The sequence below is a fragment of the Loxodonta africana genome, chromosome 4 (assembly GCF_030014295.1).
Source record: "Loxodonta africana isolate mLoxAfr1 chromosome 4, mLoxAfr1.hap2, whole genome shotgun sequence".
Taxonomy (NCBI): Eukaryota; Metazoa; Chordata; class Mammalia; order Proboscidea; family Elephantidae; genus Loxodonta; species Loxodonta africana.
Window position 1 is genome coordinate 18,599,384 of NC_087345.1, and position 26,340 is coordinate 18,625,723.

Consider the following 26,340-nt stretch of genomic DNA (forward strand, 5'->3'; position numbering starts at 1 on the left):
CCGACCTTTAGGTTAGCAGTTGGGTGCAAACAGTTTGTGCCACCTACAAGCAGACGTTTGGAAGCAAAGCCTTAGTAAAGCGTAGTATGTACTGAGTACAAAGACTGGGGGCACTGCAGGTCTGGGAGGATGTTCAGTAGACCAATGTTTCTCATATGCACATTAGACTCATTTGGGGAATTTATAAAAATCCTGATGCCCAGGCTAAATCCTATACCAGTTAAGTTAGAATCTCTAAGAGTAAGATCCAGGCATCAATGATTTTTAAAATCCCACGGGTAGTTCCAATGTACAATCCAGTCTGACAACCAGTGATCTTTCTAGACCTTTCCCCAAGTGATTCATATTAATTTTGAAGTCAATAAAGCAAATGATCAGGCCAGTGGTTCTCAAGGTGCCCTGGTGGCACAGTGGTTAAAGCCAGATAGTAAATATTTTCAGCTTTGCAGGCCACATGGTCTCTGTTAAAAAAAAAAAAAAAAATTTTTTTTTTTTTTTTGCAACCACTCAACTCTGCCATTTTTGTGAAAACAACCGTGGACGATACGTAAATGAAATGAGTGAGGTTGTGTTCCTATAAAACTTTATTTACAAAAACACGCTGGATTAGGCTGATGGGCCCTAGTTTGCTGACCCCTGTGTAGACCGTGCTATACAGTTTGGGTGGCAAGTATTACCTGGGAGCTCATTGGAAATGCAGAATCATGGGCCCTATCCCAGACCTACTGAACCAGCATCTACATTTTAACAAGATTCCCCAAGTGATTCATATTAATTTTGAAGTCAATAAAGTAAATGATCAGGCCAGTGGTTCTCAAGGTGCCCTGGTGGCACAGTGGTTAAGTGCTGTGGCTGCCAACAAAAAGGTCAGCAGTTCGAATCTGCCAGATGCTCCTTGGAAACCTTATGAGGCAGTTTTACCCTGTCCAATAGGGTCACTATGAGTCGGAATCGACTCGGCTGCAATGGGTTTGGTTATTTTGGTTTGGTGGTTCTCAAAATGTGGTCCCTGGGTCACCACCATCAGCAGCACCTGGGAACTTGTTAAAAATGCAAACTCTTGGGCCCAACCCCAGACTTGCCAAATCAGAAACTCTGGAGATGATTCTGAAGCACCTTTCCTTTGTTACCTGGTGCTGCCTTCATTACCACAAGTGGCTGGCTTTAAAGAACAGAAATTTATTTTGTCATAGTTCAAGAGGCCAGAATTCTGAATTCAGAGCATGGCTCTAGGGAGAGGTCCTTGCTTGTCACCGGGAAGTCTCTGGTGTTCCTCACCCCTTTGTGTATTCCTATGTCTATTCTGCTCTTTTTATAACTCAGAAGGGATTAGGTTTAGGACTCATCCTACTCTGGCATGACCTCATTAACAAAAGAAAGAAAAATCCTATTTCCAACCAGGATCACAGCCACGGGGACCAGAACTTCAATATATTTGGTGGGAGGGAACACAGTTCAGTCTATAACACACCTGAAAGGTTGATAACCACTGATATAGACAAGTGGTTCTCAATCCTTACCTCATCTGAGGAGATTCAAATAATCCCCAGGCTTAGGCCTCAGTCTGGACCAATTAGCATCAGAATCTCTGGGACTGGGACCCCCTCCCCCAGAAAAACCTAAACCAGGTGCCATTGAGTTAATTCTGACTCATGGTGACCCCATGAGTTTCTGAGTAGAACTGCATTCCACAGGGTTTTCAATAGCTGTCATTTTTTGGAAGTAGATAACCAGGCCTTTCTTCCATGGTACCTCTGGGTGGACTTGAACTTCCAACCTTTCACTTAGCGCTATCCAAGCAGGCATGCATCCAAGCAGCAATTCATTTATACAACAGCATTGTACCGGCATTGTTCTAGGTCTCCTTTTGGCTCTGTCCTTGGGTACTCTGTTCTATTTCCCTGATTCTTACTTCCTCATCTGTAAAATGGAGATGAGAGTAATGGTCACCTCACAGCCTTGTTATAAGAATTAAATGATATAATCTAAGGGAAACTGCTCTTTAGACCCTAACAAAGCACCACACAATATGGGGGAAGGTTATGCATATTTTTTCTTTCTCGGTGTCCATCAGACCCTTCTCCCTCCGAGCCAGTGTTTTCTCACCAGAGGTTCCTAGAGGCAGCAGTGGCATGGGAAGCGTTTCAAACTTGTAACTTGTGACTGTGCTGGGAAAACATATTACCACGTGAAAACTGCCAGTCTCCCTCCCTCCCCAGGATGCCAAGGGATTGTCTTTGTGGTTGGCTCCTGGGCCCTTGTATGGGGTTGAGATAATGAGTCGAGGTGTGTACTGGGGAGGGGTTAGAAAACAGAATAACTCAGGCCGGCTGACTGGGTTCATGTCGGGAAGAGGGAAGGAAGAGGAGGGAGCTACAGCTCAAAGCAAAAAGAATACATGATAACGTTGAGAGAAGATGGAAGAAAGACAAGAGTCAAAATGGGCTGGGGTTGGGGAAGAGTTTGGGAGCTTTGGAGAAAAGAAGTAGAGTTTTTTTTGGGGGGGAGGGTTCATGACAGAGCTGAGGAGAGAGGAGTTATGAGATGTTTGTTGTGTGTTACAAATAGAATTATCTCCTTTAGAAGTTTTGCTTTTCAAAAGAAAAAAATAAATGCAAGGTGTAAGACTATCAGTTTTTTAATGCTATACTGTGTCTAGACAGGGCCCTGAGGTAGCTTGGTTTTGTATGAGCTACATTGAACTAAAGTAATTAAGTGGCAAAGAACAAAGATATACATTTATATGTTTATATGTACAAATAGAAGTAGATGTAGACAGGTAGTGTATTAGTTTCTTAAGGCTGCAGTAACAAATTACCACAAAGTGAGTGGCTTAAAACAACAGAAATTTATTCCTTTACAGTTTCCATAGGTTAGAAGTTTGAATTCAGGTTGTTGGCAGTGCTCTCTGAAGGCTCTAGGGGGAAGATCTTGTCTCGTCCAGCTTCTGGTAACCCCAGGTGTTTCTTGGTTTGTGGAGGGATAACTCTAATCTCTACCTCTGTCATCATATGGTGTTCTTCTCTATGTTTGTGTCTCTTCTTCTCTTATTAAGACACAGGTCATGCTAGATGAGGGCTCAACCTACTCCTGTATGACCTTAAGTTGACTGATTACACCTACAAAGATGCTATTTCGAAATAAGGTCTCATTTACAGGTGCTGTGGCTTAGGGTTTGAATATATCTTTTTAGTGAAGCAGATCAACTCATGAAAGACAGAGAGATAGGTAGATGGATAGACGGATGGATGGATGGGTGGGTGGGTGGTTGGATGAGTGGATAGACAGATAGAAAGACAGATAGATAGGCAATTGCAGGTTATTCCTCAGAAGGAAAGGAGCCCTCTACATAAAGTAACCATTATCAGGGAAACAGCATGACACCATAGGAAAAGCCTTGGCTTGGGTGTCAAAGTTTCGCTTTCCTTAACCCCACCATTGCCTGCCCTGAGCCCTGGAACAGCCAGCTGAGGTAAGGGTTGAACTGTAGTGTTAGTCAACCTTTTATCATGATGCAGCTCTTTGAATACCCACTCACACCGGGAGCCCTCAAGGGAGCAAAGCCCACCTAGATGCCCCTTCCTGTAACTGACAATACAAATGCCAGAGTTGGCAGGAAAAGCCAAGCAGAATTACCATCATTTGGCTGACTGGAACCTTCCATCCAGGCAGGTCTTATATGGCTCAGCATGCTCTTGGGCAGTGAGGTATGGTGGCAAGAGGGAAGCTCAGGGTGAAGTGCTCTGTTCCAATCTGGCCTCCAGCACTTATGAATTGGTCACTTTAGGTCAGGCACACAATGCCTCAGAGACTCACTTTCTTCACCTATAAAAGAGGGGGGTGATACATACCCCATCGGCTTGCCTTGGGAATTAAGCAGGATAATGGTAAATTTTCTGGGATGTGTCGTTGTTGTTGTTAGGCGCTGTTGAGTCAGTTCTGACTCATAGTGACCCTATGTATAACAGAACAAAACACTGCCTAGTCCTGTGCCATCCTCACAATTGTTATGCTTGAGTCAATTGTTGCAGCCACTGTGTCCATCCATCTCATTGAGGATCTTCCTATTTTTCGCTGACCCTCTACTTTACCAAGCATGATGTCCTTCTCCAGGCACTGGTCCCTCCTGATAAAATGTCCAAAGCATGTGAGATGAAGTCTTGCCAACCTCGCTTCAAAGGAGCATTCTGGTTATACTTCTTCCAAGACAGATTTGCTCGTTCTTTTGGCTGTCCGTAATATATTCAATATTCCTCGCCAACAGCATAACTCAAAGGCAACAATTCTTTTTTGGTTTTCTGTATTCATTGTCCAGCTTTTGCATCCATATGAGGCGATTGAAAACATCATGGCTTTGATCGGGTGCAGCTTAGTCCTTAAAGTGACATCTTTGCTTTTTAACACTTTAAAGAGGCCTTTTGCAGCAGATTTGCCTAATGGAATATGTCTTTTGATTTCTTGACTGCTGCTTCTGGGGGTGTTGATTGTGGATCCAAATAAAATGAAATCCTTGACGACTTCAATCTTTTCTCTGTTTTTCATGGGATGGGTAGAGCAGGCAATGTTATGTTTGTTGGGAACCTGGGCTCTAGGGAAGATTTCCTGGGTTTGAACCCCAACTCCTCCACTTCCTAGCTGTGTGAAATTAGGCAGTGGTGCCACTCGGGGCCTCAGGTTACTTATCTGTCGAGTGTGTGTAGTAATAACACCTAGATGGTGGGATTGTTAGGGTTTGATAAGATCATGCAGGTGGAGCTCTTAGTGCAGTACCTGGTGCATGGTACAGTTTCATTCCATGTCTGCCATTATCATTATTATTAATGCTGTTACTATTATTTCAGGTTGCATGCATTTTGGTGGGAGGCTCTATCCTGGACACACCCAAGACCTAGGGAGTCAGTAATATGAACAAGGAAAAGGAACACAGGATCTTGACCCTTAGTCCTTCGGTTTCCCCTACCGTCTTAATTCTTTTCTCTCCGACTAGGCTCCAGGGCCTCCAGCCTTCAGTGCTACCAATTTCAGGGCAAAGCAAGGAACAGGGGATATCAGCCTGTTGCTTTGTTCTATGTCAGCCCTGGGCATAGAAGTCTTAAACCAACTCAGATCATTTGATTCAATGTGGCCCATTTTACAGGTCAGGAAACTGAGACCCAGGCAAGGATCATAGACCCAGATGGTAGAAGAGCTGAAGTTCTGACTCCTACCCTACACCGTTAGGTGGCGAACTCAACACTCTCTCCCAACTTTTCTCCCTCAGTGGCTAGAGTACAGGCACTGTACCATACTCATTGCTGTCGAGTTGATTCTGACTCAAAGCTACCCTGTAGGACAGAGTAGAACTGCCCCATAGGGTTTCCAAGGAGCAGCTGGTGGATTCGAACTGCTGACCATTTGGTTAGCAGCTGTAGCTCTTAACCACTGTGCCACCAGGACTCCAGAGTACAGGTAAGTGTGTTAATGTGATCCTGTTTTGGTCAATGGGATGTAAGTGGAAGCCTGCTGGGGGTGGGAGTGGGGTGGGACTCCTGAGGAAGTTTTTACTTTATGGGTAAATGGGATAGGTAAAGTTGTTTGTACTCTTCTGTCCTTTCATCCTGCCTGGAACGTGGGCATGATGCCTGGAGCTATAGCAGCCATCTCATAACCATGAGGGAAAGATCAAGAGAGTTCCAGGGACAAAGTTCTGACATCATTGAGCTACTGAATTGACTTGTTCATTCGTGTTATTCAGGTGTTCTGTTACCTGCAGCATAAAGCATCTGTAACTGAGAGAACTCCCCTGCCTTTCTTCTCTTTGAACTCCATCTTTGAGGTGAAGGCAATGAGGGCCTCAGAGAGGAGAAGGCCTGGGCAAGGATGGTGGTCAAAGAAGCACTGGCTGCTCACACAGCACTAACCCTTTGATCTAGCCATTTTTAGAACCAGCTTTCAGTTCTCACTGGCCCCGGGGCCTCATTGCAGCCTGTGAGTTAGTGTTGAAGGCTCAGTTACCAATTAATAATACAGCTTGCTGCCAAGTAACGTTTGTGGGCACTCGTTGTGTGGTCTACATGGTCTATGAATACATAGTATGAATATTATTCACCCTCCCCTACCCCGTGAGCCCCCAGCAGCAGAGGAGAATCAATAGTTTCACTCTTCCAAAAGACAGCGAGAGAAATGTAATTTTGATTTAATTTTTGGCCCCTCTGTAATGTGCCTGTAGGCTGCTCAGAGGTGGAAGGGGGAGAGTGAGAGTGCCGTGACAGGACCATCTCCTGTGGATGGGGGTGGGGGGGAGAGATGGCAGTGAGAAGGCACATCGGCACCATTTAGAGGCCTGTTTCTATGTAACACTCTATTTCAAATATAATCTTGGATAAAATCAACAGTTCCCTTCTGCCTGCCTGACTGCACTCCGGCCTTCTCCCCCACTGTCATGGATTGACATGTGTCTCCCCAAAATATCTGTCAACTTGGCTAGGTCATAATTCCCTTGTATGATTGTATGATTTTCTACCATTTTATCTTCTGATGTGATTTCCTTATGTGTTGTAAATCCTATCACTATGATGTAATAAGATGGATCAGTGGCAGTTATACTGATGAGGTCTACAAGATTAGATAGTGTCTTGAGCCAATATCTTCTGAGATATAAAAGGGAGAAATGAGCAGAGAGACACAGGAACCTCACACCACAAAGAAAGCAGCACCAGGAGCAGAGGGTGTCCTTTGGACCTGAGGTTCCTGTGCTGAGATGCTCCCAGACCAAGGGAAGACTGATGCATCACAAGGACCTTCCTTCAGAGCCGACAGAGAGAGAAAGCCTTCCCTCCGGAGCCAGTGCCCTGAATTTGGACTTCTAGCCTACTAGACTGTGAGATAATAAACTTCTCTTTGTTAAAGCCATCCACTTGTGGTATTTCTGTTATAGCAGCACTAGATGACTAAGGCACCCACCGGTCTTGGGAGGAGAAGATCTTAGGTAAGGCTGCCCTTCCATTGATTCCTCCGGAATTGCAGGAAGTTGAAATTAGGGTTCAAATGACCTCTTAGCTCAATGAAGGTAAATCCATGCTGACCACAGAGAGGAAACAGAGCAGGTTTGGCTCCCCTCTCCCCATACAATCAATTATTAATTAATTCATTTATAGAACAATTATGTGTGAGGCACCCCCTCTATCTCACTCAGCTGGCTCACTCCTTGGGGGCAGAGACTCCATCTTATTTCTCTCCATGAGGTAGAAGCTTTTTAATTGTGTTTAAGAGATGACGTTGGTCCCATACTTCCTGGGTTCCAACACTGCCTCTGCCACTTAACAGTGTGATCCTGGGTAAGTTAATTTGTCTCTCTATGCCTCAGCTTCATTATCTATAAACAGGGGATAATAATAACACCTATCCTTGGGTTTGTTGTGAAGCTTAAATGAAATAATATGTGTAAAGCTTTTAGGTACAGCTCTGTACGTGTTAGGTATATCACTGTGCTGGGCATAGACCTGGGATATGGTCAACATCCAGGAAGAGTAATTATAGTAGAAGTAATGGTAGAAAGGGGGTCCTTAGGTGGTGGAAGTGGTTAATGTGCTTGGCTGCTAACTGAATGGTTGGCAGTTCAAGTCCATTCAGAAGTGCCTCAGAAGAAAGGCCTGGCAACTTACTGAAAACCCTGTGGAGCACAGATCTACTTTGACACACGTGGGATGACCATGAGTTGGAATCAAGTCAATGGCAACTGGTGGTGGTGATAGTAGTAGAAAGAACGGCTAACAATTATTGAGCCTTTACTTTTAGAATGGCATTTTCTTGAAAGCATTTTATTTCCCCTCAATCCATTGTCATTGTTGTTAAGTGCCGTTGAGCCAATTTGCAACTTACAGTGACTCCATGTGACAGAGTAGGGTTTTCTTGGTTATGCAAAGGCATTCGACTGTGTGGATCATAATAAATTATGGATAACATTACGAAGATTGGGAATTTCAGAACACTTAATTGTGCTCATGAGGAACCTGTACATAGATCAAGAGGCAGCCATTTGAACAGAACAAGGGAATACTGCATAGTTTAAAGTCAGGATAGGTGTGCGTCAGGGTTGTATTCTTTCACCATACCTATTCAATCTGTATGCTGAACAAATAATCCAAGAAACCCAAACCAAACCCCACGCCATCAAGTCGATTCCGACTCATAGTGGCCCTATAGGACAGAGTAGAACTGCACCATAGAGTTTCCAAGGAGCGCCTGGCAGATTCGAACTGCCGACCCTTTGGTTAGCAGCTGTAGCACTTAACCACTATGTCACCAGGGTTTCCAATAATCCGAGAAGCTGGACTATATGAAGAAGAATGGGGCATCAGGACTGGAGGAAGACTCATTAACAGCTTGCGACATGCAAATGACACAGCCTTGCTTGCTGAAAGTGAAGAGAACTTGAAGCACTTACTGATGAAGATCGAAGACTACAGCCTTCAGTATGGGTTACACCTCAAAGTAAAGAAAACAAAAATCCTCACAACTGGACCAATAAGCAATATCATGGTAAGTGGAGAAAAGATTGAAGTTGTCAAGGATTTCATTTTACTTGGATTCACAATCAACGCCCATGGAAGCAGCAGTCAGGAAATCAAAAGACGTATTGCATCCAGCAAATCTGCTACAAAAGGCCTCTTTTCTTTAGAGTGTTGATAAAGCAAAGATGTCATCTTGAAGACTAAGGTGCGCCTGACTCCAGCCGTGGTGTTTTTAATTGTCTCATACGCATGCGAAAGCTGGGTGATGAATAAGGAAGGTTGAAGAAGAACGGATGCTTTCAATTGCGGTGTTGGCGAAGAATATTGTATATGGCATAGACTGCCAAGAAGCAAACAAAGCTGTCTTGGAACAAGTACAACCAGAATGCTCCTTAGAAGCAAGGATGGTGAGACTATGTCTTACATATTTTGGACATGTTATCAGGAGGGATTAATCCCTGGAGAAGGACACCATGCTTGGTAAAGTAGAGGGCCAGCAGAAAAGAGGAAGACCCTCAATAAGATGGACTGACTCAGTGGCTGCAACAATGCACTCAAGCATAACAACGATTGTGAGAATGGCACAGGACTGGGCAGTGTTTTGTTCTGTTGTACATGAGGTTGCTATGAGTCGGAGCCGACTTGACAGCACCTAACAACAACAACAACAATCTTTACTAAAGTAGATCGCCAGGTCTTCCTCCTGCAGAGCCACTGGGTGGGTTCGAACCGCCAAAATTTTGGTTAGCAGCCAAATGCTTAACCATTGTGCCATCAGGGCTCCTTGATCTCTTATTTTTAACAATGAAGGCAGTTGTGGTTCAGTGTTGGAATTCTTACCCTTCATATGGGAGAAATAGGTTCGATTCCCAGCCAATTCACCTTATATGCAGCCACCACCCCTCTGTCAGTGGGGCTTTGGGTGTTGCTAATATACTGAACAGGTTTCAGCAGAGCGTCTAGACTAAGATGGATGAAAGCTCTATAGATCACAAGGGTCCAATCCTCAACCAATCCATGGGGATGGTGCAGGACCTGGCAGCATTTTGTTCTGTTGTGCACGGGGGTTGCTATGAGTCAGGAGCTGAGTTGAAGGCCCTGACAACACAACTTTTAGCAAGACACTTTATTAAGTTTGTTGTGCCCATTATCTCATCTCTAATTCTCACTCAGCATTGTTCATTCATTCATCCATTTACTCATTCACCATGGTTATTGGATGCTTGCATTGTGCCCGACATTGTGCTATTAAAAAAACTCTGACAAAGTTAATTTTACAGAGTTTATTTGGATTCATGACTCGGGGGTAGCAGCTCCCAGCAAAACAGGATAGGCCTCCCCCGCTGAACAAGGCAAGCCGAGAGTTTGTACAGAAAACAAAAAGGCAGAGAGAGAGAGGAGAGAAAAATCAAAACGAAAACCATTTTTCATATATTTTGACATACCATCAAATCATGCAAGAGCGGGATGTAGAAAACACCTAAACATCTAAACTTATCTATTCAAAAGAGTCTGTTTAATCTCTGAACTAAAACTTCTCAGCAAACAGACAAATAAAAATATTTGCGGGGGCAGAAATGTGCACACCAATGAGGTCAAAGGAGATAGAAGTTTCAAATGGGGGTTGGGTGGGGCGGAATCATCCGAGCCTCTTTAACTCCTTTAAAGAGCTTCTTTATCTCCAGCAAGTCTAGAGAATGAAATGCAAAATTCAACAGAGCATACAGTGGAGAATCCAGGAAGCAAGGTCACTGCTCCAAGCAAGCTACGTTAGTTACTAGTTACATTCTCCTGGGGAGACAGACAATAAACTAACAAAATGTAACGTATCATGCAACATTGTGAAGTGACAGGATAGCTGATCTGAAGAGAAGCAAGTGGGCTAAGAAGTAGCGCGTCTGGAGGCCTCTCCAAGGAGATCACCTTTGAGTGGTGTCCTGGATGGTGGGAGGAAGTGAGCCACGCTCCTCTTGGGGTCTAGAGGATTTAGGCAGACAGCCCTGCTCTCATGGGGCTTCTGTTTTGGTGGAAGAGTCAGATGGAAAGGCTGGACCTACAACTGAGGGTGACGAAAGTTGTGACAGGAACCAAAGGCACTCTGAGGACACAGAGCAGCGGGCCAGGTTTGTTGGGTGTCTTTCCTCTGCGAGAGACAGAAATTCCACACAACTGGGCAGATCAAAAAGGGGATTTACTGGCTCAGTTAAGAGCCAGGTTGGGGTGAGGTTGGCTTCAGGCATGACTGGATCCTGGCGTTCAAACGGTGGCTTTAGGACTATGTCTCTGCTTCATCACTCATCCCAGCTTGCCTCTGTGTGGGCACTGTTTTCAGCAGGCTCTTAAAGGGGTGTCTTCAGCAGGTCTCTGCTTAGTAATCCCAGTGGGAGGGAACATGTCTTCCCAGTGACTCCAACAGAATTCCTTTTTGGGTCAGTTGCCCATCCCTGTACCAGTCACAGTGGTCAGGAGGACAGAATGCTCTGATTGGTCAGGCTGAGTCGTGTGCGCACCTCAAGAGTTGGAGGTAGGGGCCATTCTAAGCCCAGACCACAAGAATGGAGAGTATATATATATATATAAATGAACAAACAAACAAAACCAAACCCAGTTGAGCTGATTCCGACTCATGGTGACCCCATGTGTTACAGAGTAGAACTGCTCTGAGGGTTTTCTTGGCTATCATCTTTTTTGACTGAGTTCTTTACAGAAGTGGATTGACAGGCCTTTCTTCCATGGTACCACTGGTTGAGTTCAAACCACTAACCTCTAAAAAAAAAAAAAAAAAAAAAGGTTAGTAGTCGAGGGCAAATCACTTGCTCCCCCTAGGGACCTGGAACAGGAAGTAGGAGTTCCCTAAAGGAAACTCAGACTTCTGTTAGAGGCTTCCAGGCAGACAAAATGAACAGGTGTCCTCTGCAGGGACCAGACCTAGTGGGCTGACACAGCGCAGGGCCTCTGATTGGAGCCCTGCAGGATGACGAGTGAAGAAGGTGGAGAGAGGCGATAGGCAGGGAAAAGAATCACAGACTCTCAGGGCTGAAAGGGCTCTTAAACTGGGGAGTCCATAGTACTTATCATTGTTAATGCTGGGTATTAATTACTTGAGCCCTGTGATACTGGAAAAGAGCAATAGTTAAAAAAATCCACCCACCCTTCGTGTTCAGGAAAACTGCAAATAACCAACCTTCCTATGTGATTTAGGTGAGACTCATGGATACACCGCTGTTCACCTACGACAAGGCCGGACACAGGCCCTCCAACTTCCCATTGCTTGCCTCATAAATCAGTACTGAACTGCTTGTTCCCAGGTATTGATCGGAAACAAAGTGCTGTTAACAAAGTTTTGGCTAAGCTTTCTCCTGCGCCCAAGTCTCTGAACTTTGGCCCACCCTCAGCCTTAGGCAACACACTACCCCTCTCTGAGGGCCTCTCCTGGAGAACAGGCTGGCCTTGGGGTAAAATGTTCTGATTTGCTGTCTGATAATGTCACCTGTTCATCCCTCTTCCCCACAGCTGGGTGTTTTGTGTCCTTGTTTACTCTCAGTCTCTACAAAAGAAAAATGCTTCCTCCTAACTCTGAGGTGTTTGCGAATCCTATGGTCAGAGTGTCCTAAACTACTGCTGTAATCCCTTTTTCCCTTTTCTTGCTGACTAAAGCTTCTCCGTATCGATGCCTGGATGTGTTTTTCATTTGACATTATTCATCATTTTTGAGAATGAAAGGAGCTCTCTTAACAATTACACCGGGACAACAGCCATAACAGGGACTACATGGGCAGACTGCAGTGTAGTACCACCCTGCTTAAAGTGACCCTCCTCTGACACTCAGTGCCCCTCCATGTCCCTCCTAAATGCTCCCCTTGGCTTGCATGCCCCCAGGGCCAGGACTCTCACTACTCTTTGTACCAGCCCATTTTCTTTCAGTTCAGCTCTGCTTATTTGTTTCTCCTTGTTTTGCACCCATGTTTGTTTCCCTGAAGCTTCCATCCATTGGTCCAGTTTCCATGTTAGACACAAATTTTATTCCATCTTCTATGAGCAGTCAAGTAAAGGTTTGAAGACAAAGACAAGGATTGTATCCCCTGGAAATTTCTGTTTTCTCAGTTTAAATATGCATATTTCACCCTGGTGAAGTTTCTTCATCAATAAATCATGGGCATTTAGGATTAAGAACACCTGGTTGGAGCAAAATGTTGGAGGTTCTAATCTATCCAGACGTGCCTCAGAAGAAGTCCTGGCTATCTGCTTCTGAAAGGTCATAGCCGTGAAAACCCTACGAAGCACAGTTCTACTCTGACACGCTGTTGACTCACTGGAGGGCCAGAGAAAATCAGGGGCAATGCTCAAGGAACGGTCTCCTCTCCCTTTGCCTGTTGCCTCCCCAAGTGCCCCCCATCCCTCACAATCCAGGCTAAAGCTTGCTTTCTGCAGGAAGTGTTCCCTGACTTGATTCATGCCAACAGAGACCTCATCTCACACGGCTCGTTTCCCCTTTCCTGGTCCAGCCACATTGACCTTGGAAATACCAAACTTGTTTTAGCATCGAAGTCTTTGCTTTGCTAGTCCCTCTGCCTGAAGTGCTCTTCCCCGGACCTCTGCTTGGTCCTCTCCTTTTCCTCACACAGGGAACAGGGCTATGGGCTCTCTCTAAGGCTCCTCTCCACCACCCCAGACCTTCTCTTCATCACCTGTCTCCCTTTTCTGGTTTCATTTTGTTCATAGTACTCACCACTTTCTGACAGTGTCTTGCTTATTTACTTGCTTATGATTTTTCTCCCCAGCCAGAATATAAAATCCATGAGGGTAGGGATCTTGCAGTTCTTGTTTGCTTCTACTTGCCCAATGTCTAGCACAGTGCCTGCCACCTGGTAGTTGCACGGTGTTACCTGAATGAATGACTGATGGGGTTCTATCCCTGCGCAGTTTGGAATGTTATGACAGCTCCAGTGTTTTTCTGATTCCCTCCACTGGCACCTTCTCTGACCTTTCAGCTGAATAGTCTATTCAGCACTGAATGATACAAATGAGCATCAAATTTATATTCAGAAAGACCTGGGTCCAAACCTTGTCTCGGTCATTTATTAGCTGGCCCCATAGGGTTTCCAAGGCTGTAAACCTTTAAGGAAGCAGACTGTCACATCTTTCTTCTGTGGCCACACTGAGCAGTGAGGGGTTAAATTGAGGGGAAGAGCCTGGGGCATGCTACTGACTCTCTCTGCTTCAGTTGCCTTATCTGTAAAATGGGGACAATAAAAGTTCCTAAAGCCCAGAGAGTGTGTGACGATCACATGAGATCACAGGTGTGAAAGCACCATGCAAACCGAAAGGTGCTATGTGGGCATTAGAGAATGATATTGCTACAGGCAAGCTTGCACTGTTAATTGTCGGGTTGCACCATATGGAATTACCAATAATCAACCAAGGTTCAACCCATTTTCCACCTAAAGAGCATTTTCCCCCCATAACTGGAACACTCTTGTAAATTCTTTGGAGGGAAATCTCTATATTCCACACAAAGCTCTTGTACAATTGCTGCTTCCACCTGTGCGTTTGAATGATTCTGTCTTCCCCACTGAGCCAAAAACCCAAACCCACTGCTGTTGAGTTGATTCCAACTCATAGGGACCTTATAGGATAGAGTAGAACTGCCCCATAGTGTTTCCAAGGCTGTACATCCTTATGGAAGCAGATCGTCACATCTTTCTCCTGGGGCCCCACTCAGCAGTGAGAGGTTAAATCATGAGGAAGTGCTTTTCTCTGCCCAGAAGTCTCAAGGAAGTCTTCCCAAGGGTGGTCACCCTGGAGCTGAGTCTTGGAGGCTTAGCAGCAGTTCAGCAGGTGGACAAGAAGGCAAGGTCATCCCAGGTAGAAAGAGCAGCTTGTGCAAAATGCGGAGGTGAGAAAGCACATGCATCTGGGAACTTCATCTGACTGTGTCTCGGCAGCATAAAGCATTTCCAGAACAAACTAGATTACTAGAGTCTCGCTCTCCCCAGCACCCAGCCTCTCTTGCTGTGTCTACTGCTCATTTAGCTCTTTGCATGTCTGCCTTTGGGTTGTAGTTATTGCTGTTTTTGATTTCCACCCACGTTCTGTCTTAGTAGTGGGTGAGCATCCGTCACACTCTGTTTAGGGTGGTCATCAGACAAATGATGGCTGATTACAGGGTTAGTCTTCCCCCTGTGAGATTCCCAGTCTTAAATCAGACCAGCTCCTGTTAGGAAAATCAAAGCCCTCTCCAGCTTGACCACAGCCAGCCAAAGTCACTGACTGTGGAAACAGGAAGAGGAGACCATTTTTAATGTGCAACAACGATTACCCAGGCAATATGCTGCACATTTCATTCATTCATTCGTTCTTGGAGTACCTAAGATGTGTTCTAGGCATGGGGGATGAAATAGCAACCAAAGTACCTGCCACATGGGATTACATTCTAGTGAGGGAGACGAGTAATGAACAATGAAACAAAAAAGTACATAATATAATACAATGTAACCTACCACCACCTGTCTTGTCCGTTTGTCAGTTTGTCACACTGTGGTGGCTTGCATGCTGCTATGATGCTGGAAGATACGCCACTATCATTTCAAATACCAGCAGGGTCACCCATGGTGAACAGGTTTTGGAGTTTCCAGACTAAGACAGACTAAGAAGAAAGGGCTGATGATCTACTTCTGAAAATCAGCCAATGAAAACGCTACGAATCACAGGAGACTATTATCCAATATAATGCTGGAAGATGAACCCTCTAGGTTGGAAGGCACTTCAAATACACAGCTGTGGCAACAATGGACTCCAGGGTACCAAAGACTGTGAAGATAATGCATGTTTTGTTCTGTTGTACATGAAGTCACCATGAGTCACAGCTGACTCGATGGCACTGACGACAACAGCATGATATAATGTAATGTAAGGTAATATAATCTAACATATGATAATATAATTTATAATACATAGGACCTTATCACATTTAATCCTTACACTACCCTGTAATATGGGTATTAATTTTTCATTTTAAAGATGAGGAAACCAGGGCTGAGATTAGTTCAGTAACACACCTAAACACTGAGCCACAGGGCTGTTTGAATTTCAGTCTGACCCCACTGTACAGCACGGACTCCAGGCCTTTAATCAGAAGATATGCACTCCCATTCCAGCTTTTGTACATGCTCACTGTGCACTTGGACACAGATTTCCACTTTTAAGCCTCAGTCTTCTTATCTGTAAAATGGGTTAATAGATACAACCTCTGGGAGGATTTCTGTGAGCATGATGGGTGAAGAAGGCTGTTTGCAAACTTCCATAAAACTTTGGAGCCTCCACACTTGCTTTTGTGGTGTTGTGTCAAATAGCTGGAACAGCGGAGACATTTGCCCCAGTGCTAAGCCTCCATGTACTCAATTGACACTTGTGTACAATTGGTTGGTTTGTTCCTATTGTTCTGAAAAGGGAAACGAGCTCCAGCAGTAGAAGGGCAAGAGCTGGGACTGGGTGTGTGTTGAAAAGAAGTGGTTCCCAAAGGTTCTCTCTTAACCTGCACACAGATCACTCATTTCACTTGCTATTTATAGTAAAGGTGGCCCCGCCAGTGCTGTGGTCAGAAGGAAATATCAATAACATGACTTATTATGGAAATTGAATAATGCATCATTAGTTAGTCATTATGACTTTGTCAAGTGCCTGTTAATTTTTGTGTAAGGCTCGCTCAGTGTGTGATGTGGAAATATTAGCTTGTCATCAGCTTTTGTTTCTGATGGGGGAGAATGATTTTGGAAGTTTAGGTTAATGATGGGTCAGAGTGAAGGAGGAGAAAGTGAGGGAGAAGTGGGAGGGGGAGCAGGAGGAGGAAAATGAAGGAGAAGGAGGGGGAAAGGGAGGGAGAGAAGGAGCAGCAGGGGAGAAGGATCTGGGGAAGGAACAGGAAGAGGAGGGGGAAGGGGGGAGAGTGTTTAGAGGGACAGGACATGTCACACATGGGAATATGCAGGTGGGTGGGCCCAGGAGGTGAATCTTGTCCAACTTGCTGGCCTCTCCCTTCTACCCCAGGACCAGAGTTTGCTAGGGGTGTTGACACATTTCCATAAGAAGAAGGCATTATCGTTTTACAGCCTCCCCAGAGGTTCTTGGCATGTCTCATTTTGCTCGAATAAATTATTAACTTGGTCTAATTAGGCTCATCCAGCAGCTGGGAGGCAGGTTGGGCTAATTCGGGATGCCCGTGTGGGTCTGCCTGCATGCTTGGCTTGTGGAAGTGGGGACTGGGTGGGAAGCCCCCTAGGAGGAGGTTGAGGCAGGAGTCGTGGATAGAGAAGGTGGGAGGTTAAGATTTTATCCAATTTCATCCACTTTTGACTGTTCCTTCTCAATCATCTGCCTACTGAGTTGTGGGTGTTGAGAACTTACCTCTGTCTCTGGATACCTGGAGCCTTAATTTCGGTTGCAGACTTGCCAAGGTCACGAGAGAGCATGGTTCAAAAGAAGGCATGACGGCAAGTTGTTCAGCCCAGGGTCTAAGGTGCTTCGCAATCATGCATGGGTCTAACCCCAAAATCAAACCCACTGCCATCAAGTCAATTCCGACTCATAACAACCTATAGGACAGAGCAGAACTGGTCCACAGGGTTTCCAAAATCTTTACGGAAGCCTACTGCCACATCTTTCTCCCTTGGAGCCACTGGTGGGCTTGAACCGCTGACCTTTTGGTTAGTGGCTGAGATATTGACCATTGCACCACCAGGGCTCCTGTGTGGATCTACCAAGTTTATTTTTCTCGATTTCCAGTCGCCCAAAGACTGCTTCAGCTGCACAGCTCTGGGCTCAGAACCTAGCTGTACCCGACACAGCCCTTTGAACTTCAGAAAGTTACGTCTACTGTGACCTTGATCACACTGGAATAACGACTACCTGCCCATGTGCTGGAGCCCTGGTGGCACAATGGTTAAAGTGAAATGTTGGCAATTTGAACTCAACAGCTGCTCTATGAGAGAAAGATGTGGAGGTCTGCTTCCATAAAGATTACAGCCTTGGAAACCCTATGGGGGAGTTCTACTCTGTCTGACAGGGTCGCAGTGAGTTAAAAATGACTTGGCAGCAATGGGTTTTGGCCCTTGCGCTGTTACTGAGAAGATGAATTGAGATGATAAATGCATGTCTTAGTTTACTGGTGCTGCTATAACAGAAATAGCACAGGTGGGTGGCTTTAAAGAACAGAAATTTATTTTCTCAGAGTTCTGAAGGCTGAAAGTCCAGATGCCGGTCTTGGCTGTGTTGATTACTTCCATGTTGGTAGGAATTCCTTGGTTCCTTGGCATCCTGGCATGTTGTCCCCCCACTCCCATGTGCTATTTCTGTGTCTAATCTGCTCTTTTACAACTCAGAAGTGATTAGATTTAGAACCCACCCTGCTCAGGTATGATCTAATTATCATAACAAAGAAAACTCCATTCCCATACAGGATTGCATCCAGAGGTATAGGAGTTAGGATTCCAACAGATACTTTGAGGGACACAGTTTAATCCGTAGCAATGCACATAAACTTCCTAGAACAGGGTCTGTCACTTTGTAGGTGTTCAAGAAATGGTAGGTGTGAAGTTCATGAGAGAAGCAGTGCAGAAATGATTATGGCTACTTCATGCACAAGGAAATTAAGATCCATGGAGGTGACACAGCTTCCCTAGGGATGGCCAGGACAGAGTCTCTGTCCATTGTTCTTCCAGCCTCATGACACCACCTCTCAAGGTTGACATTAGCATTTTGCTATTTGCTTCTCTTTTGCTCTGGAGATGCGCAATGAAAAAACAAACATGCTAAAGCATTCTGATTATTATTTAATGGCATTCGAATCCATCTGACATTACACCCTATTGGAATAACTTTTCAAGATTGAACTTGTTTTTCAGAGAATAAAATCATCTTCCTGGATTCTCCTGTTTTCTAGTGATCAACAAGGTTTCTAAGAGGCAGCATTGGAATCCATTGCACCGTCCTCGGCGTCCCCAGAGCCCCACGTGCACGCTCAGGCAGCGCTCCTTCTCCGGATCTTCACTGGTGGTGTATGTGTTTATGTCCAGGCGAGGTTTTGAGCATCTGGAGGAAACGGCCCTTCCCCAAGGGTTGGGTCTATAGTCCTGTGAACGTCCCCTTTACAGCAGACCGGGTGCTCTGCCTGGCCAGGAGCTGTGTCTTCTTTCACCACATCCCCAGCTCAAGGTATGACACCTGGTAGCCTTTGTGGTGCAAAGGGTTAACATGCTTGGAGGCTAACAGAAAGGTTGAAGGTTCAAGTCTACCCAGAGGTGCCTCAGAAGAAAGGCCTACCTATCTACTTCTGAAAAATAAGCCATTGAAAACCCCAGGGAGCACAGTTGGGGTCATTGTGAGTTGAGGGTACCATGAGTTGGGGGTTGACTGACGGCAACTGTTGGTTAGCGTTTCTAGGACTTCTTGAAGAATGAAGACACTCAATAATAAACTACAGTGACTATAATTTAATGTTTCCTCCATGTTCAGAAGGCCCTTGTAGCACCTCAAGCCATCAATTTAAATCAGTCAACCCACACAAAAAACATCACCCACTGTGGCACTGCTTCTGTGCCCATGTGCCAGCTCATATAATCAGAGTATCAGAGACTATTCAACTCCCTGTATTACATGTGGGAGACTGAGGACCAGCAGAAGAACCTGCTTTGCAGGGTCACCTATACTTAACTTTCCTCCCTCCATGGTCCCTTTCATCAAATTGTTCTGACATTGTTGACTCTTTCATTTATATATTTTTTGTTAACTTCTTCTCTACCACTCTGTGCCAAAGCTGCTGCAGCCCCCTCCCTCTTGATCTTTCTGCTTCTCCTCTTTCCCATTTTAGGCTGATTTGCTTCACAAAAAAGAGAGACGGATTCTTCTGAAACAGTTTTCTTGTCTTATGCTGCTTCTTCAAAGACTCTACTGTGGCTTTTTAACGCCTATTCCTTGTCTAAGGAAAGAAAAGTACACAGAAGCTTGCTCAAGAAAAGTGTGTGTTGGGGGGAGGTGGGGTTTTCAAAAATCGTCTGAGTGCTTAAAAAAAAATGCCTAACATGTAGTATTATATAAACATTTATTGTCGTTGTTACTGCTGATATTATTGTTATTTATTACTATTATTATTTGGCTCTAACAGAACCCAAAGATAACAAACAAACGCTGCAATGCAGCATTTGCAATGTAGCAAATGTGTTATCTCTTTCAAGAAATGATCCTGACACTCCTATGCATTAACTGGACTCTCAGAGTGGCCTGAAGGTCCTAAGCAGTCAACAACCACCATCCAGTTTCTATCAATTTGGACTTTGGGTCAAGTCAGACATCAGTAAACTGTGTATCTGGGCTTTACCATCTTGGTCCATTGTAGATTCACTTTTAATGGCCTTCACTGAAGGACATTATAAGAAAAGAAACTAGGGCAAAAATGGGGTCTTGTATGTATTGCAGCGATATGTTGAAAGTTTTATTTATTACTTACCCCTTATTGGGGAGTGATTTTTCTTAGGTCTGTCCTAGGGAAAACTGCCATTTTCCCAGCCACCTGGTTTGAATTTAATGCTTTGGACATTGAGAATATTTCCTTTCTCTATTTTATGAAAGAGTTTGTAGTAGACCTTGTGGTATCCCCATCTTCTCCAAAATTTCTTCCAGAACTGAAGAACGTGTTCCCCCAGCTGCTGGGAATGTTTCTTGCTGATAGCTCCTCCTCAGGTATTGCCCTTGGATAAATGCAGCTTTCTTGCCTAGTCTGCATCCAATGACTAGGTTGATGTGGGAGTACAAAGATCTGGACCCCTTGCCTCAATCTGGAACAACTCTAAAGAGGCTGAAACCCCTGTGGCAACTGCATCACTATGCAACTTCTCCTTCTACCCAGTTCTTTTCCCATCATTATCTCGTGAGTGTTGTTCCCAAGAGCATCCCCCAATATACCACTTTACCAAAATTCTATATCAAAGTCCATTTCTTAAAGAATTTGACATATGATAGAATTTATGCAAATTGGTTTATTTATTTCTTAAATGTTAGATAGAATTTATTAGTTAAGCCATCTGGGCCTGAAATTTTTCCTTTTAGGAAAGTTTTTAATTAAGACTTCAATGTTGTCATGGGTATAGGGATACTTAGAGTTTCTATTTCTTCTCCTGTCAGTTTTGGTAAGCTTTTTTTTTTTTTTTAATTTGTCAGTTTCATCTAAGTTGTCAGATTTATTGGCTTAAAGTTGCTTATAAAGCCTCCTTATTATCTAATAATAAGTATGGGGTCTATTATTATGTTTATTTCTGGAATTGGTAATTTGTGTTTTCTATCTTCTTGCTTAGTATTGCTAGGGGCTTATCAATTATAAAAATCTATTTAAAAAACCATTTTTTAATTTTGTTTATTGTTCTCTGTCTACCCCAAGCTTGTAGTTCCCACATACATGCTTGGCATTTCTCAAGCTGAAAGAACTGCAGAAAAATCCAAGTCTTGTGTTGCAATATTGAAGGATTCTATAGGGAAAATACTGAACAATGCAGGAAGCAGAAAAAAAAAAAAAAGATGAAAGAAATACATAGAGTCACTGTACCAAAAAGAATTGGTCAACATTCAACCATTTCTGGAGGTAGCATATGATCAAGAACTGATGGTATTGAAGGAAGAAGTCTAAGGTGCACTGAAGGCATTTGTGAAAAACCAGGCTCCAGGAATTGACAGAATACCAACTGAGGTGTTTTAACAAATGGATGTAGCGCTGGAAGCGTTCACTTTCTATGGCAAGAAATTTGGAAGACAGCTACCTGGCCGACCGACTGGAAGAGATCCATATTTATGCTTATTCCCAGGAAAGGTGATCCAACCGCATGCAGAAATTAACAAATAATATCATTAATATCACACACAAGTAAGATTTGGCTGAAGATCATTCAAAAGTGACTGCAGAAGTACATCGTCAGGGAATTACAAGGAATTCAAGCTGGATTCAGAAGAGGACATGGGACCAGGGATATCATTGCTGATGTCAGGTGGATCCTGGCTGAAAACAGGAAATACAAGAAAGATGCTTACCTGTGTTTCATTGACTATGGAAAGGCATTCGACTGTGTGGATTATAATGAATTATGAATAACATTGCTAAGAATAGGAATTCCAGAACACTTAATTGTGCTCATAAGGAATATGTACATAGACCAAGAGCCAGTCATTCAAACAAAACAAAGGGATACTGTATGGTTTAAAGTTACGAAAGGTGTGCATCAGGGTTGAATCCTTTCACCATACTTATTCAGTCTGTATGCTGAGCAAATAATTCAAGAAACTGGACTATATGAAAAGGACGCAGCATCAGGATTAGAGGAAGAACCACTAACAATCTGCGACACGCAGATGACACAGCTTTTCTTGCTGAAAGCAAAGAGGACTTGAACCACTTACTGATGAAGATCAAAGACCACAGCCTTCAATATGGATTGCACCTCAACGTAAAACAAAAATCCTCACAAACGGACCGATAAGCAACATCATGATAAATGGAGAAAAGACTGACATTGTCAACTATTTCATTTTACTGGGATTCACAACCAATACCCATGGAGGCAGCAGTCAAGAAATCAAAAGATGCATTGCATTGGACAAATCTGCTGCAAAAGACCTCTTTAAAGTGTTGAAAAGCAAAGATGTCACTTTAAGGACAAAAGTGAGCCTGACCCAAGCCATGCTATTTTTAGTCACCTCATATGATGTCAAAGTTGGACAATGAATAGGAAGACTAAAGAAGAACTGATGCCTTTGAATTGTGGTGTTGGTGAAGAATATTGAATATACCGTGGAATGCCAGAAGAATGAACAATCTGTCTTGGAAGAAGTACAGCCAGAATGCTCTTTAGAAGCGAGAATGGTAAGACTTCATCTCACATACTTTGGACATATTACCAGGAGGGACCAGTTCCTGGAGAAGGACATAATGCTTGGTAAAATAGAGGGCAGGTGAAAAGAGAAAGACCCTCAATGAGATGGATTGACACAGTGGCTGCAACAATAGACCTATGAGCAAAGATTGTGAGGTTGGCGCAGAACTGGGGAGTATTTCGTTCTGTTGTACATAGGGTCACTATGGTTGAAACCGACTCTATGGCACCTAAAAATAACAAACATGTTTGTCTACATTTCTTTTCATTGATTTTCACTCTTATGTCTACTATTTTCTTTATCTTACTCTAGATTTTTTTGTTCTTTTTCTACTTCTTTAATGAAAGCTTATATAATTGATTACATATCTATATATATTTTTTCTTGTGTAGTTTTTTAAGCTCTAAGTTTCCCTCTAAGGACAGCTTTAATGGAACCCAGCAAATTTTAGTAGTGTGTTTTTTCACTTCCATTCACGATGAAATATTTTTAACGTTTCCTTTTATATTTTCTTTGGATCATGGTTTGGCTAGAACTATGTTGCTTAATTAAATATCTTAAGTTATGGATTCCTAATTTAACACCATTGGGGTCAGAGAACATACGCTTTAAGATTTTAATTTCTTGAAATTTATTGGACTTATTTTATGAATCAGTGTATGATGTGTATTGGCGAATGCACCATGTGCACTCAGAACGAATGGGTAACCTGCAGTTGTTGGGCGTCGCAGAAGAAGGCAGTCTGAGCACAGCCTGCTCCCTTTCCCTGTGCCTCACAGACGAACTTTGTGCTTATAATCAGATGTGTTGGCCTGGTTTTTTTGGTGGAATGTGAATATGGCCTGATTCTCTTTCTGGGGTGTCTTGACCCAAAACACATCCCATAGCAGATAGTGGTCTATCAGCACATCCCTCCTCCTTGGTCCTGAGCAAATGTCAACATTCCTAGGAACTGTTCAGCTAAGTAAGTACGTTATATGGGACCTGGCCAACCCCACTATTATATCTGTTTCTGTTGGGGAGAGAACAGGGTCCTTCTCCTGTAGCACAAAAGGGGTGCATGCAGACCATTTCCCTGTGTCAGTTGTGGAGCAAGACCTGGTGGCAATGGGGGACCGATGTTCCCTATTGAGGCTTATCTTGCTCTGTCTCTTCTTGATGTGAATAAAACATCACTCTACTCAGTGTCTGTGTGAGTTATGGCTTTCTTGGTGACCCTGACACCTGCAAACTATTGAAGGGGTTATGATCCTCCATGTGATAGGACTCCTACCCTGGAGGTGGTAACAGGTATCACTTTCTCAACAATTAGGTCAAGTTGGTTTATTTATTTATTTTTGGTCTAGTTTTTCTATCATTTAGTGAGAAGACGTGAAAACATCTTCAATTATGGTTGTAGGTTTAATTATTTCTTCATTTGGTTCTGTCAATTTTTGCTTCATGTATTTTGAAGCTTTGTTATTAGGTGCATATACATTTAGGATTATTATATGTTCCTGACGGATTTTATCTCTGGTAATACTCTGTGTCCTGAAGAGTACTTTGTCTAATATTAATATAGTCATGCCAGGTTTCTCATGCTTAGTGTTTACATTGTATGTCTTATTCTACCATTTTACTTTCAGACTGTCAGTGTTTTTGTTGCAAATAGCATGTAGTTAGGTCTTGCTTTTTTATGCAGTCTGATAATCTCTGGTTTTAAATTTGAATGTTTAGTTCATTTGCAAATAATGAAATTGTCGATCTTCCATCTTGGTATAGGAGTCCCTGAGTGGTGCAAACAGTTAAGAACTCAGTTACTAACTGAAAGTTTGGAAGTTCGAGTCCACCTAGAGGCACCTTGGAAGAAAGACCTGGTGATTTACTTCCAAAAAATCAGCCACTGAAAACCCTATGGAGCACAGTTCTACTCTGACACACACGGAGTCACCATAAGTCAGGGTTGACTTAACAGCAACTGGGGGTGGTGGCGGATCTTGGTATGCTTTTTGTTTGTCTAATTTATTCTTTGTTCCTCTGTTCCTTCTCACTTGACTTATTTTGGGTGAATTGAGTAATTTTTAGTATTCAATATTCTCTCTCTTATTCACTTTTTAGCTGTATCTCTGTGTTATTTTTTAGTGATTACTCTAGTTATTACAATATGTATCTTTAACTCATCACTGTATCTTCAAATAATATTATACTATTTCACAAATAATGTAAGAACCTTAAAACAGAATAATTCCTTTTATTTCCTCTTTGCCTTTTGTGCAGTTATTGTTATGTATTTTCCTTCTATATATGTTTGAAAGGAGCCCTAGCGGTGCAGTGGTTAAGCTCTCAGCTGCTAACTGAAAGGTCGGTGGTTCAAACTCACCAGCTGCTCTATGGGAGAAAGGTGTGGCTGTTGGTTTCCATAAAGATTTACCACCTTGGAAACCCTATGGGGCAGTTCTACTGTGTCCTATAGGCTCATTATGAGTTGGAATCAACTCAGTGGCAATGGATTTAGTTTATATGCTCTAAAGATCATAATAAATTGTTACTATTTTTGTTTTAAACAGTCAGTAGTCTTTTTAAAATAACTTAAAATATATAATATGTAAAACAAAGATATTAAAAATGACTTATATTTGCCCTTCATAGCTCTCCATTCCTTCCTTCAGATCCAGGCTTCCATATGATATCATTCCCCTTTAGCTTGAAAAACTTGTTTTAGCATTTCTTATAGTATAAGTCTGCTAGAGACAAATTCTTTTACCTTTTCTGTTTGTCTGAAAAAATTTGTATTTCACTTTCATTTTTGAAGGATATTTTCATTGGATATAGAATTCTAGGTTGACATTTTTTCCCCTCTTACTTCCAGCACTACAACAATGTAGTCCTATTGTTTTCTGGCCATCATTATTTCCATAGAGAAATCAGCTGTCATTCTTATCATTGTCTCACATATATAGTGTGTCATTTTTTTCTTGATAATTTAAAAATATTTTCCTTATCTCTTCAGCAGTTTGACTATGATGTGATCTGGTGTGGCTTTATTTTTATTTATCCTGGTTGAGGTTCACTTTACTTTTTAGATATGTGGTCTAAAATAAACTTTTGAATTTTATATAGAGATGAAGTTTAAAACAAATATTTTATTTTTAAAAATCTGCACTTTAATTAACTCACCACTTGCCACATGAAGTCTCTATTCTCAATATGTTGTCAAGAATGCATTATGATTTAAGAATTTACCCACCATGGAGTAAAAACAAATCTTCTGGAAATGAAGAAGAGAGAGAATAGCCAGTGAAGATTGGGGCTTAGATGTCTAGTCCCTGAGAAGAGTTATGCCTGTTCCTTCCTTCTAGAACAGAGTAAAGGATTGGAGAAGATGATAGAATTTCCCAGTTAATTCTGATATCTGAGAGCAGAAAGAACATATGCCCCCTTTCCTGCACATAAGTCCTGGAAAAATGGAAAGATCTCTGATTCTTTTGTACCCCATTATGGTTTGAGGAATTGAATAGTAAATGGTTGTAGGTGCCTGTCTAGCAGAGGTTACTGAGAAAGCCTCATGGGGTTCTTGTGTATTCCAGTAACATGGGGATCAGAAGAATTATTCTTCTGAACCCCCACTGTATTGCAGAGGACGAGAGGAGCCTTAGGCAGCCCCAGAGAGTTTTCTGAAGAATCTGAGCAGAATTTAGCTGTGAGAGAGCTTGTAAGCTTTACTGTTGAGACAAAGACACACAGCAGTTCAGACTCTCTGAAGATACCAAAATGAGTAGATGAAAATGTCTGATGACTGAATTCTGTTCTCTACACCCTGTGCCTTGACTTTATTTAAATTCTTGAGACTATAGGTACAACCAGTACGAAAGGAAACCCAGAAACTGAGTTAGGTTACTTTCTGTCATCAAAAAAAAAGAAGCTTAAGAGAGAAATTAAATTCGGTAATGGCAGAATA